Below are 15,830 nucleotides of genomic sequence, written 5' to 3'. Positions count from 1 at the left end.
AATGTGATGCTAGTGGAATTGGATTAGGAGGTGTGTTATTACAAGATGGCAAACCTGTTGCATACTTTTCTGAAAAATTGAGTGGGCCTAGTCTGAATTATTCTACTTATGATAAAGAATTATATGCTCTTGTTCGGACTTTAGAAACATGGCAACATTATTTATGGCCCAAAGAATTTGTTATACATTCTGATCATGAATCTTTGAAACATATTAAAAGTCAAGCTAAACTGAATCGTAGACATGCTAAATGGGTTGAATTCATTGAGACTTTCCCTTATGTCATTAAACACAAGAAGGGAAAAGAAGATGTTATTGCTGATGCATTGTCTCGTCGCTATACTATGCTTTCACAACTTGACTTCAAAATATTTGGTTTGGAGACCATCAAAGATCAATATGTGCATGATGCTGATTTTAAAGATGTAATGCAGAATTGTAAAGAAGGAAGAATGTGGAACAAGTTTGTCGTTAACGATGGATTTGTGTTTCGTGCTAACAAGCTATGCATTCCAGCTAGCTCCGTTCGTCTTTTGTTGTTGCAGGAGGCGCATGGAGGAGGATTAATGGGACACTTTGGCGTGAAGAAGACGGAGGACGTACTTGCTACACATTTCTTTTGGCCAAAGATGAGACGGGATGTTGAGCGTTTTATTGCTCGATGCACTACATGTCAAAAAGCTAAGTCACGACTCAATCCTCATGGTTTATATATGCCTTTGCCTGTACCTAGTGTTCCTTGGGAGGATACATCTATGGACTTTGTTTTAGGTTTACCTCGAACAAAGAAGGGGAGGGATAGCATATTTGTTGTCGTGGATAGATTCTCGAAAATGGCACACTTTATACCATGTCATAAAAGCGATGATGCTGTTAATGTTGCTGATTTGTTCTTTCGTGAAATTATTCGCTTGCATGGTGTGCCAAATACTATTGTTTCAGATCGTGATACTAAATTTCTTAGCCACTTTTGGAGATGTTTATGGGCTAAGTTGGGGACTAAACTGCTTTTTAGTACTACTTGTCACCCCCAAACTGATGGACAAACTGAAGTAGTCAATAGAACATTGTCTACTATGCTTAGGGCTGTTTTGAAGAATAATAAGAAAATGTGGGAGGAATGCTTGCCTCATATTGAATTTGCTTATAATCGTTCATTGCATTCTACTACTAAGATGTGCCCTTTTGAAGTTGTGTATGGTTTCCTACCTCGTGCACCTATTGATTTGTTGCCTCTTCCATCTAAGGAGAAGGTTAATTTTGATGCTAAACAACGTGCTGAATTGATTTTAAAAATGCATGAGTTAACTAAGGAAAACATTGAGTGTATGAATGCTAAATATAAACTTGCTGGAGATAAGGGTAGAAAACATGTTGTGTTTGCACCTGGAGATCTTGTTTGGTTACATTTGCGTAAGGATAGATTTCCTGATTTGCGCAAATCAAAGCTAATGCCACGTGTTGATGGTCCCTTTAAGGTGTTAGAGAAAATAAATGATAATGCATATAAACTTGAGCTGCCTGCAGATTTTGGGGTTAGTCCCACTTTTAACATTGCAGATTTGAAGCCTTATTTGGGTGAGGAAGATGAGTTTCCGTCGAGGACGACTTCATTTCAAGAAGGGGAGGATGATGAGGACATCAATACCATTGTTACACCCACAGCCCCTACTGCTACATATATGGGACCAATTACTAGAGCTCGCGCACGCCAATTAAATTATCAGGTACTTTCGTTTCTTGGTAATGATTCTAATGTTCATGAGAATATGATGCTGCCTAAATTGGATACATTTGTTTTGCTTACAAATGAAGGGCCTAGCTTGGAGAAGGATGAACATTGGAGCAAGAACAAGCATGGAGATGATGCCATGCGCAAGGGCAACAAGAACAGAGTTACAAGTGATGATTTCAGGACTTTGAAGCCACCATAATGGGTGCATGAAGCCATGGACGAAATATACAAGATGCCACTTCATAAATTTCGTCCCGAGGCTATTATAGGTGCTGCGTCACCTTTTTATTGGGCCAGGCCCATGTAATTTCGAAATACATAAGTATATGCTATTTTTAGAGTCCGTATGCGTGGGGAAACAAGAGATAGGGTTGATTTCGGACCCCTCCACCAAGGGCCACGAAATTCCCCCTCTCTTCCCCATATATACAGCCCTTAGGGCACCGTTTAGACTTGGGGGGTTTTGTTTAGATTAAAAGTTCGCCATAGCTACAACTTCGCGTACTTCGTTTGTGTTCAACGACCAGACAAAGGCGTCACAGAACCCCACCTTGATCAATAAAGCTTTCATCTTATATTCGCAATATCCAGATTGCAATCTTAGTTTCTTGCTTGTTCTTCGTTTGCTCGCAGGAAACAGACCCTCGTGGTCAGGTTGATCGTGCTCCGGCGTGGTCAATAACCTCTCGGAGTTGGTTTAGCGATTGCTAAGGCGCGACGTCCTCGCACGTTCGTAGTCGGATCGTCAAAGTCGACTTCCACCAAAGCGATATCCATCATCTCATCGAAAGACGGGACACCTTTGCCTCTATCAAAGCCCTACTCGACTGTAGACAACTTCCAGTTCATTCAGTACTTTCTTAATAGCTTCAGTAACTTCATCCTCTGTTAGCTGAATATCAATATGACATTGAGGATCTTTCAAGTCCCCCGTGTATTGACACATTAAACCGGGGCGCCAAATTAAAGGTAGAATGCTCCAAGATATCCAGCAGCGGACGAAGTCAACACCTGTTAAACCGTTTGCCATAGAGGCTCTGAGTTTTGAGAGTTGTGGTGCATAGTTGGACCGTTGCTTGGTAGTCAGCCTCTGAGGGAATGGATGAGTATTGCTAATAAGGTGAGGGCGGTAACCCGGCAGAGGATTTTCACTGGTTGGAGATGTGTCTTTACAGTAAAACCAAGTCTGATTCCAGTCCTTCGGGTGACTATGAAGCTTGGCGTGAGGGAAACTGACATCTCTCCTCTTTTGAATTGCCATCCCACACAGCTCAGTGTTGGGTCCGTCTGTGAATTCTGTGCGACGGTTCAAATAAAAGAAATCTCTGAACAATTCAACTGTGGGTTCTTCTTGAAGATAGGCTTCACAAAACACTTGGAAATCACAAATATTGGACACAGAGTTTGGTCCAACATCTTGAGGGTAGAGTTGGAAGCTGGCAAGCACATCATGGAAATTTTTTGATCCGGGAGGGCTAAACCCTCAATTCAGATGATCAGTAAAAACAATCACTTCGTCATTCTGAGGTTCAGGAGGATTTTCTAAAATGGGGACTCTCCGGTGGATGGTATCCTTAAGCGCCAGTCACAACATACCCAGTCAGTTGCTCTTCAGTAACCCGGAAAGGGACCCAATTGCAAGCATAAAACATCTTGGCCATTTGAACAGGAAACTGGAAAAGAGGACCAAGGCCAGTTTAAGGTTTTTATTGATGCAGACAATCCGGTTTAAAGGACAGGAAAAACAAATTGAAACCTATGCGCATGTTAACCCGGAGTTTTATATTAAGGATGAGTTGGCGGTTTAAAAAGAGGGCTAATGGTACCTGGCGGGTTATCATTTTCTAAAAGTATAAACCGCCTATGGTGTGGAAGTTACAGATCTGCAAAATTCCTAAGTGTTGTACAAACAGATTTCACAAGTTGGTGTTGTAATTTTGGATCTACCGCAGTTCTAAAAAGGAGATAAATTTTAAAGCTAAAATCGCAACAGCATAGGAACACATATGCTCAGATGGGATCTTATGCAAAGAAGGGTATCTTCTGTGATTGGACAGGGATGCTAAACTACTGTTGCTCGCCTTTACTATCAGATTCAGATCAAACTACGCAACCTAAAAGAAGAAAGCAAGGAACGGTGAAGAATGCTGATGAACGGCGGAAGCCCTAATGCAGATCTATTATATCAGAAGAGAAGTACTTACTGATGATACTAAATAGCGGAGGAGGCATCGCGTTTCTCTGGTCCGATCAGGTTGATGCAGCAGCCGTTGGCGGTGTGGAAGCAAAGGTCGACGGCGGCGGCTGCGCTCGAGCTCTGAGGCGACGCAAGGAAGACGATGAGGCGCAGGGGCATGAAGGGGAAAGGAAAGAATGACCCTTGTCCATATTTATAAGGTGAATGGATAAGTGACAGGCGCAGGAATCGAGGAACCCAAAAAATGGATATCTGACGCAGTTGTCGCCTCGGTTTTTGGAGGGTCATTAATGAAAAAGAATGTATTTACAGGTTTTTTATAGAGATGAGATCACGGTGGTTTATTACAATCTTAAAAGATGATGTCATGGCGGTTTACCAAGTGCATATGGAAATGATGTCATGGCGGTTTACAAGGTTCTTTGAAGATCAAGGAGTTTTTCTAAGGATTGAAGATTGGCATGAACAGGTTCAAATCAATCTGGGGCCTAATGTTGGGGATATAACTACTGAGTATAGACCGCCCAGGAGGGGCCGGGTTATGCTCATCCGTATTGAAGCCCATGAAGACAAGGAATATGGCACATTACTATTGAAGCTTAGAGGCCTAGAGCCCAAGGGCGGATTAGGGCCCATAGACATAAACCGCCATGAGATATGTAACTTGTGTTGTAGGTTAGGGAAAGGTAGAAACCGAGCCGGACATATGTATGAGCCGGTCTCGGTATTCTGTAAACCGTCGGGCGTCAACCTATGTATATAAAGGGACGACCCGACGGCGGTTCAGGGACAAGAAACAAGAACTCGAGAGATAGGTAAAGCGGATTCGCTCCCTGCTTATCGAGACCCAATCAATTCCACCACAACTAGATTGTAGGCTTTTACCTTCACCGCAAGGGGCCGAACCAGTATAAACTCCCCGTGTCCTTTGTCCAGTTTAACCCATTTAAGCTAATCTCGTTGCGATGGCTCCACGGCTAAGTCCTCTCACTAGGACATCTGACGTGTTAATTAAATGACATATCCCTAGAAAACTTTATGATGAGTGGGAATCTACTATTAAAATTAAAATTAAAGATCATGAATGCTATGCTTTGTGTGATTTGGGTGCTAGTGTTTCCACGATTCCAAAAACTTTGTGTGATGTGTTAGGTTTCCGTGATTTTGATGATTGCTCTTTAAACTTGCACCTTGAGGATTACACCATTAACAAACCTATGGGAAGGATGAATGATGTTCTTATTATTGAAAATAGGAATTATGTGCCTGTATATTTTATCGTTCTTGATAGAGATTGCCATTTTTCTTGTCCTATTATCCTTGGTAGACCTTTCCTTAGAATGATTGGTGCAATTATTGATATGAAGGAAGGAAATATTAGATTCAAATTTCCATTAAGGAAAGGCATGGAACACTTTCCTAGAAAGAAAATCAAATTACCTTATGAATCTATCATGCGAGCCACTTATGAATTGAATGCCAAATATGGCAATGCTTAGATATATTCTCGCTTTTATGCCTAGCTAGGGGCATTAAACGATAGTGCTTGTTGGGAGGCAACCCAATTTTATTTTTGTTCCTTGCTTTTTTGCTCCTGGTTAGTAATAAATAATTCATCTAGCTTCTGTTTAGATGTGGTTTTATGTTTTAATTAGTGTTTGTGCCAAGTAGAACCTATAGGATAACCTACGATGATAGTTAATTTGATCTTGCTGAAAAACAGAAACTTTTGCATGCACGAGAATAATTTTAATAAATCACCAAAACGTGCTTTTGAGTTGATTCTTTTTGAAGTAGATTAATAGACAAATTTTGCAGGACTTCCTATTTTGGTAGGATTGTTAGACTTCCAAAAGTATTCGAAAGTTACAGATTGCTACAGACTGTTCTGTTTTTGACAGATTGTGTTTTTCGTGTGTTGTTTCCTTATTTTGATGAATCTATGGCTAGTATCGGGGGGTATGAACCATAGAGAAGTTGGAATACAGTAGTTTTAAAACCAATATAAATAAATAATTAGTTCATTACGTTAACTTAAAGTGGTGGTTTGCTTTCTTGCACTAACAGAGCTTATGAGATTTTCTGTTGAGTTTTGTGTTGTGAAGTTTTCAAGTTTTGGGTAAAGATTTGATGGACTATGGGATAAGGAGTGGAAAGAGCCTAAGATTGGGATACCCATGGCACCCCAAGGTAATTCTAGGACAACCAAAAGCCTAAGCTTGGGGATGCCGCGGAAGGCATCCCCTCTTTCGTCTTCGTCTATCGGTAATTTTACTTGGGGCTATATTTTTATTCACCACATGATATGTGTTTTGCTTGGAGCACCTTGTATGATATGAGTCTTTGCTTTTTAGTTTACCAAAATCATCCTTGGTATACACACCTTTTGGGAGATACACACATGATTTGGAATTTATTAGAATACTGTATGTGCTTCACTTATATCTTTTGAGCTAGAAAATTTTGATCTTGTGCTTCACTTATATCTTTTAGAGCACGGCGGTGGTATTATTTTGTAGAAATTATTGATCTATCATGCTTCACTTATATTATTTTGAGAGTCTTTTTGAACAACATGGTATTTTCTATGGTTAAAAAAATAGTCCTAATATGATGGGTATCCAAGTTGGGTATAATAAAAACTATCATAGAAAGTGCATTGAATACTATGAGAAATTTGATACTTGATGATTGTTTTGAGATATGAGGATGGTGATATTAGAGTCATGCTAGTTGGGTAGTTGTGAATTTGAGAAATACTTGTTTTGAAGTTTGTGATTCCCGTAGCATGCACGTATGGTGAACCATTATGTGATGAAGTTGGAGCATGATTTATTTATTGATTGTCTTCCTTATGAGTGGCGGCCGGGGACGAGCGATGGTCTTTTCCTACCTATCTGTCCCCCTAGGAGCATGCACGTACTACTTTGTTTTGATAACTTGTAGATTTTTGCAATAAGTATATGAGTTCTTTATGACTAATGTTGAGTCCATGGATTTTACGCACTCTCACCATTCCACCATTGCTAGCCTCTCTTGTGCCACGCAACTTTTCCCTGGTACTATACACCCACCATATACCTTCCTCAAAACAGCCACCATACCTATCTATTATGGCATTTCCATAGCCATTCCGACATATATTGCCATGCAACTTTCCACCGTTCCGTTTATTATGAAATGCTCCATTATTGTCATATTGCTTTTGCATGATCATGTAGTTGACATCGTATTTGTGGCAAGGCCGCCTTCATAATTTTTCATACATGTCGCTCTTGATTCATTGCATATCCCGATACACCGTCGGAGGCATTCAGAGAGAGTCATATTTTTTCTATGTATTGAGTTGTAATTCTTGAGTTGTATGTAAGTAAAAGTGTGATGATCTTCATTATTAGAGCATTGTCCCAAGTGAGGAATGGATGATGGAGACTGTGATTCCCCCACAAGTTGGGATGAGACTTCGGACTTTATAAAAATAAAAGAGGCCAAAGAAGCCCAAATAAAAAAATAGGCCAAAGAAGCCCACCAAAATAAAAAATAAAAAGAAAAAAATGAGAGAAAAAGAGAGAAGGGACATTGTTACTATCCTTTTTCCACACTTGTGCTTCAAAGTAGCACCATTATCTTCATGATAGAGAGTCTCCTATGTTGTCACTTCATATACTAGTGGGAATTTTACATTATAGAACTTGGCTTGTATATTCAACTGATGGGCTTCCTCAAAATGCCCTACGTCTTCGTGAGCAAGCGAGTTGTATGCACACCCACTTAGTTCCTTTTGTGGAGCTTTCATACACTTATAGCTCTAGTGCATCCATTGCATGGAAATCCCTACTCACTCACATTGATACCTATTAATGGAAATCTCCATAGCCCGTTGATACGCCTATTTGATGTGAGACTATCTTCTCCTTTTTTGTCTTCTCCACAACCACCATTCTATCCCACATATAGTGCTATGTCCATGGCTCACGCTCATGTATTGCGTGAAAGTTGACAATTACATTGAGAAATATGCAAGGTAGCATTCCACATCAAAAATTCTGTTTTTATCATTTACCTACTCGAGGACGAGCAGGAATTAAGCTTGGGGATGCTTGATACGTCTCCAACGTATCTATAATTTTTTATTGTTCCATGCTATTATATTACCCGTTTTGGATGTTTATGGGCTTTAGTTTACACTTTTATATCATTTTTGGGACTAACCTATTAACCGGAGGCCTAGCCCAAATTGCTGTTTTTTTGCCTATTTTAGTGTTTCGAAGAAAAGGAATATCAAACGGAGTCCAGACGGAATGAAACCTTCGGGAGCGATCTTTTTGGAACAAACGCAATCCAGGAGACTTGGAGTGGACATCAAGAAGCAGCCGAGGGGGCCACGAGGCAGGAGGGTGCCCCCTAGGGGGGTGGGCGCGCCCCCCACCCTCGTGGGCCCCTCATGGCTTGTTGATGTGGAGCATCCCATGGTCATCCCCATGGACACTACTTCGACTACTCAAGCTCCAAGTGGACCCATGACAAGAGCTCGAGCACGTGCTATTCAATCCGAGGTTAACTATCTCCTTGTTGAACTTCCCTTTGACCCACTTGAGACATGGCTACTACCTCAAACAGAGATGCTTTGTGTGATTAGGTACCAAGAAGGCAACCAAGGAGAAGTTACGATGCAAGATGAACATCAAGAGCATGTAGATGAGCTGCCCAGCCCAGAAGGACTGGAACAACCGCCCAACTACCGCCCGGGTGGAACAACCAACCCGCTACCGCCCAACAACCGGCCCACCATCTATGATCGAGCGGAGGAAGGCTGGTGCTGCACCGGTTGTACTGGTTACTGTCAAAAGACCGGAACAACCGCCCCGACGACCGGAACAACCGCTGCCCCTTCGGCGTACACCTCCAGATCCAGCGCCTAGGCTTCCAGTGGAACTACCGCCCCTGCCTGACCAGTACTACCGCCCCGCACGAGCTCCCAGCGGAACTACCAGCCACATGACCGGTACTACCGGCCTGCCTGCGCATAGTGAAAGGGGTTTTCGCCCCATGTATCCTATCCCACTTACCCCTTCGTGGCTTAGCACTATATATACTTGTCTCCTAGCTTCGTATCAGGGTTAGCGTTGATTTAGCTCATTTGTGAGATAGAGCCTCGCTCATCCATCCGGATCTACTCCTCATGAGGGACCGACACCTCCATTCGGAGAACATCCACCTGGATTCAAGACCTCCATCCGGAGAAGACCCCGTCAAGACCTCCTCACGGAGAAGAATCGGTTACCCTTTGTATCGTCCTTTGTTGGACTTGAATCTTGTATCTCTACTTGTGTTTCGATGATCTAGAGCATGTGTGACTTTTATTCTCATTGGTTGAGTGTTTTTCTCTCGTTCCCCTCCTCATGTTCTTCGTGTTCCCCGTAGGGATCCTCTCCAAACGTGAAAGATCGGCCCCTAGGGTTCCGCCCTACATCATCTTGGTATCATGAGCCACGTTGATCATGTTTTTGGAGCCCCTACCATTTGTTTTCTAGCTTGATTTTGTTGATTTCGTCCTAAATCCGAAAATCCCCACCAAAAATAGCCCCAATTTTTTTATGATTTGTTGGTGTGATGAAGTTTTGTTGGATTAGATCCACGGATTTCATGTGTAGCAGGTAGATCTAGCTTCCCCACAAGTTTCCCCACTTTCCATCCACTAAATCCATCCAATTTTGTCCCCGAAATCATCCATTTCCGCCACAAAATCGCCCGATCCAGGTTTCCCGACCCCAGCGGTACTTCCTTCCTCCAAAATCGGTAGTTCCACTGAGCTTCAGGACGCTACTACTGCCCCCAAAGCGGTACTACCGCCCTTCCCAGGTTCAGCCTCGGCTGATTCACCGTTTTGACCATAACTTCCACATCCGGAGTCCGATTTTCGCGTTTTTTAGCTCGTTGAGAATCTATTGACATCCCCCATCCACCTAGATAGGTTCCAATATCAATAGAAAACATAAATTTTTTCGAACTTTGGCATCTTTGCCTAGGGCTTTCACCACATCCTTCGTTATACCACCACCGCTTTCCTCTACCACTATTTGATTTTGGTCTCTGAGAATTTGGGTTGTGGTTCCTGTATCCTATTGTGTTTCGGCTATACAGGTACGGTTCGACGTCAACTTCACCACCGCTCATCTTTGCAAATGACCCATCATCGCAAAGGACGGTAACCTCGACGACATCTTTGTCATTTCCATGCCATGTGCATTGATAACCACATAGCATTTCCTTTGCGTTGCTTACCCATAGAGACTAGCCTTGGAGTATTGCCGGCAACGTGACTTGTGCACATTAGTGGTCATACTCCATAGCATACATACCATACCATAGTGGTGCATATCTTGGCATCATCTTTTGTGTGACAAAGTTGTCATCGCATACACAATTGCTATCTTGGTTCGTGAAGTTTTGCATGAGAAAAGAGCTCACAAGTGAAAGAGCCAACCAAGCTTTTAAGCAAAAAGAGAAAGATAAGCAAAGAAGCTTATAAGTAAGAACCATAGCATCATACAACATTAAGATTGTCATATACGATCATCTTGGATCATATCACCAAAATACCATACATATATCATACTTGGGATAGAGGTCGTTGCATTTTTGCCTAGTAGGTTGTGCACAAGTTACGTATCCGCCTATTGTGCAATCGTGCTAGTGTCTCTCTTGTATTGTGCAACAAGAGCATTTTCGTGGACTCCACATTTTGGCTCATTTTTGGTTTGCACAATCCCACTTATCTATTTGCGTGTGTGCTTTCGTGTACCTCTACTTGCTTGGTCTACTTGTTGCATTTGCAAATTTGTGAATCTTTTCCAACATTATTGAAGCTCACTTACAATTGTATCAAATTTTGTGCCACCATCCTAACCAAGCTCCACCATAAGCTTTTACTTGTCTAGGTGTGAGAACCGACAAGAATTGGTACCAATTGTGCTATTTCATTGTCCGCATTTGAGTGATCTTGATTTATCTCCAACATCGGTCAAGGTACATTTGGTATAAGTTCTTCTCTTTCTACCACTCAAATTTTGCTTGGAATGATGGATAGGACAAGTACTTCTACCACCCCACTCTTGTCGAGCAAGATGACATGTCATCATTCGTCACCAAGAGCCACCTCTTTGGTGCATAATGAGCGTTGCATGAAGAGCAACAAGCAATGTCCAACTGCATCGCTAACCTCGCCACCGACTTGTGACTCTCCGAGCAACGTACAAGGGACTACTTTGACAACAAGCTCGATGCTCACAAGAAAGAGAACGATGCAAGAATGGACGAGATATGTGCCTTGTTAGTGAACCACCCTCCTTCAACTTCTTCATACTCAAGACAAAGCCGCTCAAGTCAACAATCTGACGACACCTTCTCCGACTCAAGTACACCGACATCGAACACTCTTTGATGAGCCGGGCGTCAAGACTGTCATGCATCCCGCAATCCTCTACATGGCAATCATCCACAAGAGCAAGTCAACGAGCAAGTACATCATCCTCAACCAAACCAAGACCCTTTCGCACAAGCTCAAGAACAACAATGTCAACGTCGCCAAGAAGAAGAACAAGCGCGTCTACATCAAGAGGAACAAGACGCCGAGGCTCAACGTCTTCAACAACAACAACGTGAAGCACACGCTCTTGAGGCACAACATTCTCTTCAAGAATCAAGTCGAGTCATTGCCAAGCACAACCGCGATAGGTGCAACCAAGAGGAAGCACTTCGAGAAGAAATTCAAGAGCAGAACTACCAACCAAGAGTGCAGCGTCAATTTCCTCAAGCTCCTCCTCAAGCTCGACAAGCTCCTCCTCAACCTCAAGTTCAACAAGAGCAAGTTGATCATGGAATTCCTCCATGCCAAGAGCAACATGAGGATGATTATCCGCCACGTCAAGGGCATCATCATCACCATCAACCACAACACAATGAAGAGCAATGCTACGGCAAGCTAAAGTTCACCATGAAAAAGTTCAATGGAAGCAATGATCCCGAAGAATACCTCTCATGGGCATTGAAGGTCGACAAAATCTTTCGTTTGCACAACTATGAGGAAGAAGAGAAGATCTCTATGGCATCCCTTGAGTTCCAAGACTATGTGCTCATATGGTGGGAACAAGTCCTTGAGAGCCGAGAAGCAAGAGGTGAACCACCAATCACCACTTGGGCTCAAATGAAAGATGTCATGCGAGCACGTTTTGTACCCACCTACTACAACCATGATCTCTTCAAGAAGCTCCAACTCCTCAAGCAAGGAACAAAGAGTGTTGAAGAATACTACATGGAAATGGAGATAGCCATGATACGAGCCAATGTCACAGAAGATGATGAGCAAACTATGTCACGCTTCATGAATGGCCTCAATCATCCCATCAAGAGATTGCCGACTTCCAACCCTACTCCAACCTCATTGAGCTCGTGCATCAAGCTACCAAGGCGGAACGTCAAGTGCAAGATGACTTCAAGTACGCCAAGTACTTATCCAAGACTTACAGCTTCTCCAACAACCAAGCTTCAATGACTCCTTCAACCTCTACCTCAACCAAGCAGTCTACAAACAACAACGATAAGTCAAGTTACAAGAAACCTTCGACAAGCTCAAGTCGTCCTCCTCCTACTACAAGCAACTTCAAGCCGCGCGCTTCATCATATACTCCGATCGATGAGACCGTCAAGACAAGCTCCTTCAAGTGATTCACTTGCGGCGGCCGAGGCCACAAGTCTTTCCAATGCACCAACAAGCGCACCATGATCCCCAACAATGATGGAACCTATGACTCCATGAGTGAAGAAGATATGGAAGCCCTTGAGCAAGTGGCCATGCACCGGCGTGTGAACACGGATGAAGATGATCAAGTCTTTTGTGATGAGGATTCGAGCCCCGCTCTCGTTCACCCGGAGTGCGAAGCGTGCTACTATGAGTCTCTAGGTTTCACAGATCGTCAGCAAGGCAAGTAACACTTTGATCATACCTTTTTACTACCCAGTTTTATTTCATTAGATCAACCCTCAAACACTGCATGGTTAGGATTTGTTTAACATGTGGGTTTTGGGAAGTAGATGACGAGGTAGAACCTATTGCCATGTGTATATCAAACCTTTGGGAGTTACTTCTATGTTATGCTTATATTGCTATGCTATTCTCGTAGACGTGGTTTGGGTGAGTGTATCCATGACCGATGTGAGTATTGTTAATTAATGGTTAACTTAAGGTGGCTACTTAAATAGACATCTGGGTGGATTGCTTGAGGCACCCTGGAGTACCACTGGTTGTCAGGGCACCTGGATAATCTAGTGTTGTCCTAGGATATCCCGGAGTACCCGTGTGATCATCCTATGGTCCGCCACCCAGGCTCAAAGGGATCATAAGATTATTCATGCTAGAAACTTCTGTGTGCAGCCACAAGCAAATATTGGCTCTGGCATGGTTGAGTAAGTTGTGTGAAGCTCTTGAAGAGGTAGACTAGAAGATGTAGTGGATTGTGGGTGGTACTGTCTAGGCAGAGTAGAGAGTTAATGCTTCAGAAAGACTGTGTCTCGAATCTCCGACCATAGATGGGTTCGAGTCTTGTGGGGAAAAGTGCACAAACCTCTGCAGAGTGTACAAACTAATCATGGCTAGCCATGTCCCTAGTTATGGATGTTTTGAGTATCTAGTTCTTGGATTATCTTGTTGATCTCGTCACTCTAAATTTAATTTGATTGGGTTAATGATGATGCTTAATTGGGATTGAGTTGGAGGAACCTTCTCAATGTTTAACAACCACAATGATAGTTAAATAAAATGTATTCCTTTGTTGTAGGAAAAAATTGGCTTTATGCAAAACTATAACCATAGAGCTTTCCACCAGCCATATATGCATGTAGTGATAGCATTTATTCTATTCATTACTCTCTGTGTTACGCCAGGATATTCCATGTGCTGACCCATTCGGGCTGCAACGTTCATGTTGCAGACTTTTCAGACGACGAGTAAGGTACCATAGGTCGTCGTCTTACACTCGGGTATGTCGTTGGAGTTGATGGACTCACTTTATGTTCCAAGCCTTCCGCTGTTATCGATTTTAGATGGCCTTAAGCCATATTATTGTGAAAACTTCTCTTTTGACACATTCGATGTAGTAAGTGTGTGATTGAAACTCTGTTATAAATCCTCAAGTACTGTGCGTGTCAGCATTACCGATCCAGGGATGACACTGATGTACAGAGACTAGACTGTTTGAGGTCTGGTCGCTACGAGATGGTATCAGAGCACACTCTGACTATAGGACACGACCACTAAGCCAAAGCCCTAGATCACTACTCTCTTCCCATTTCTGACTTCTCTCCCTTTTCTACTCTATAGGATGGCGGATGCAAGAACAAGTTCACACAACCGGATGAAGATACACCTTTTGGACGACACTTGAAGGAAGTTACTAGGTACGTGAACATCAGAATACCAAGCTTCACCGGGACCTACACCGCCACTTTACCAGAAGAGGAGCATTGGATGATTCGAGTTCAAGTTCCAGGAAGGACGTTCATGCCACTCACTGAGCCCATAGATTTTCCTTTGATGCACCAACCTGGAGTCTAGGAAAGAGCATGGCAGCCCACATCACCATGGGACGCATTGTAGAAGTTTACCACAAGGATCTCAAGGATACTATCTATCAGATTTGTGGGCGCCGAGATGAGCAATGGGAGATGATCAGCACCAGGAAGGATAGATCCATAGCAGCTTTCATCCAGGAGTTAAATCAGCACAATCGTCTCTAGGAGAACTAGATGTGCGCAGGCATGATAGATCTGAAGAAGGCAATGACCAGGATCACGGAGCTGGAGGAAGAACTCAAGTCTAGACGCGATGGATATGAGGAGGAAATGATGATACTTGTGGAGAAGAATGACGATTTGACTAGGAAGCTAGGAGTATTCATGGGAGACCCCGCGCGAGGAGGAGAAGATGATGATTCCACCTGTCCGGGGAACTACATGATCATCGACGACACCGACTCAGATCCCGACGATAGCGATGATGACTATGTTGATGAAGCTGGAGCAGACATCATGGAGTCTTCCACTGATTAAAACTTCTAGTCGACCACCATATCAGTAGTAGTATTCCCCCATGTATATAGTATAGTCCAAGCACTTTTGTATACGATTGTTAGACCAATGTATGCCCTTGTTTGATTTGATTGAAGTGATAAGTTTGTGTTTGTCGCATGTGCATATGGGTAGTGTTTTCCCTCTAGACCTTATTCTTTTCTGTTTTCTCATCTTTTCTAAACCCATCAGATGCCTCCGAGACACGACAATGGATTTGCTTTTCCACTGGAGCTCACTTAGTTGATCCAGCAGCAGAATACCCTGATGCAGCTACTAGTCCAGAACCAGAACCAGGGGAACAACAACAAAAACAAAAACAACCCACCACCACCACCTGTTGATCACTTAGCCCATTTTCTAAGGCTAAATCTGCCGGTGTTCTCCAGCAGCACCGAGCCGATTGTTGCAGATGATTGGCTCCGTAAGATTGGAAGGGAGTTGACCACTGCAGGATGCACAGATGCGGAGAGAGTGCAATTTGCCGCACATCAGCTTGATGGACCCGCAACATCTTGGTGGGAGAATTTCACAGCCACTTACCCCATCGCCATTGTCACATGGGACCAGTTTCAGCAGGCTTTCCACACTGCCCATGTTTCAGCAGGAGCAATGGCCGTGAAGAAGCGCGAGTTTCGCAACTTGCGCCAAGGAGGACGCACAGTGGGCCAATATGTGGATGATTTTAGTAAGTTATCATGTTATGCCCCGGATGACGTTGCTACAGATGCAGCTAAGTAGGAGAAGTTTCTGGAAGGACTGAATGATGAGCTG

The sequence above is a fragment of the Triticum dicoccoides genome, chromosome 2B, assembly GCF_002162155.2.
Source record: "Triticum dicoccoides isolate Atlit2015 ecotype Zavitan chromosome 2B, WEW_v2.0, whole genome shotgun sequence".
In the NCBI taxonomy this organism is placed as follows: domain Eukaryota; kingdom Viridiplantae; phylum Streptophyta; class Magnoliopsida; order Poales; family Poaceae; genus Triticum; species Triticum dicoccoides.
Note: the sequence above shows the minus strand (reverse complement) of the source record.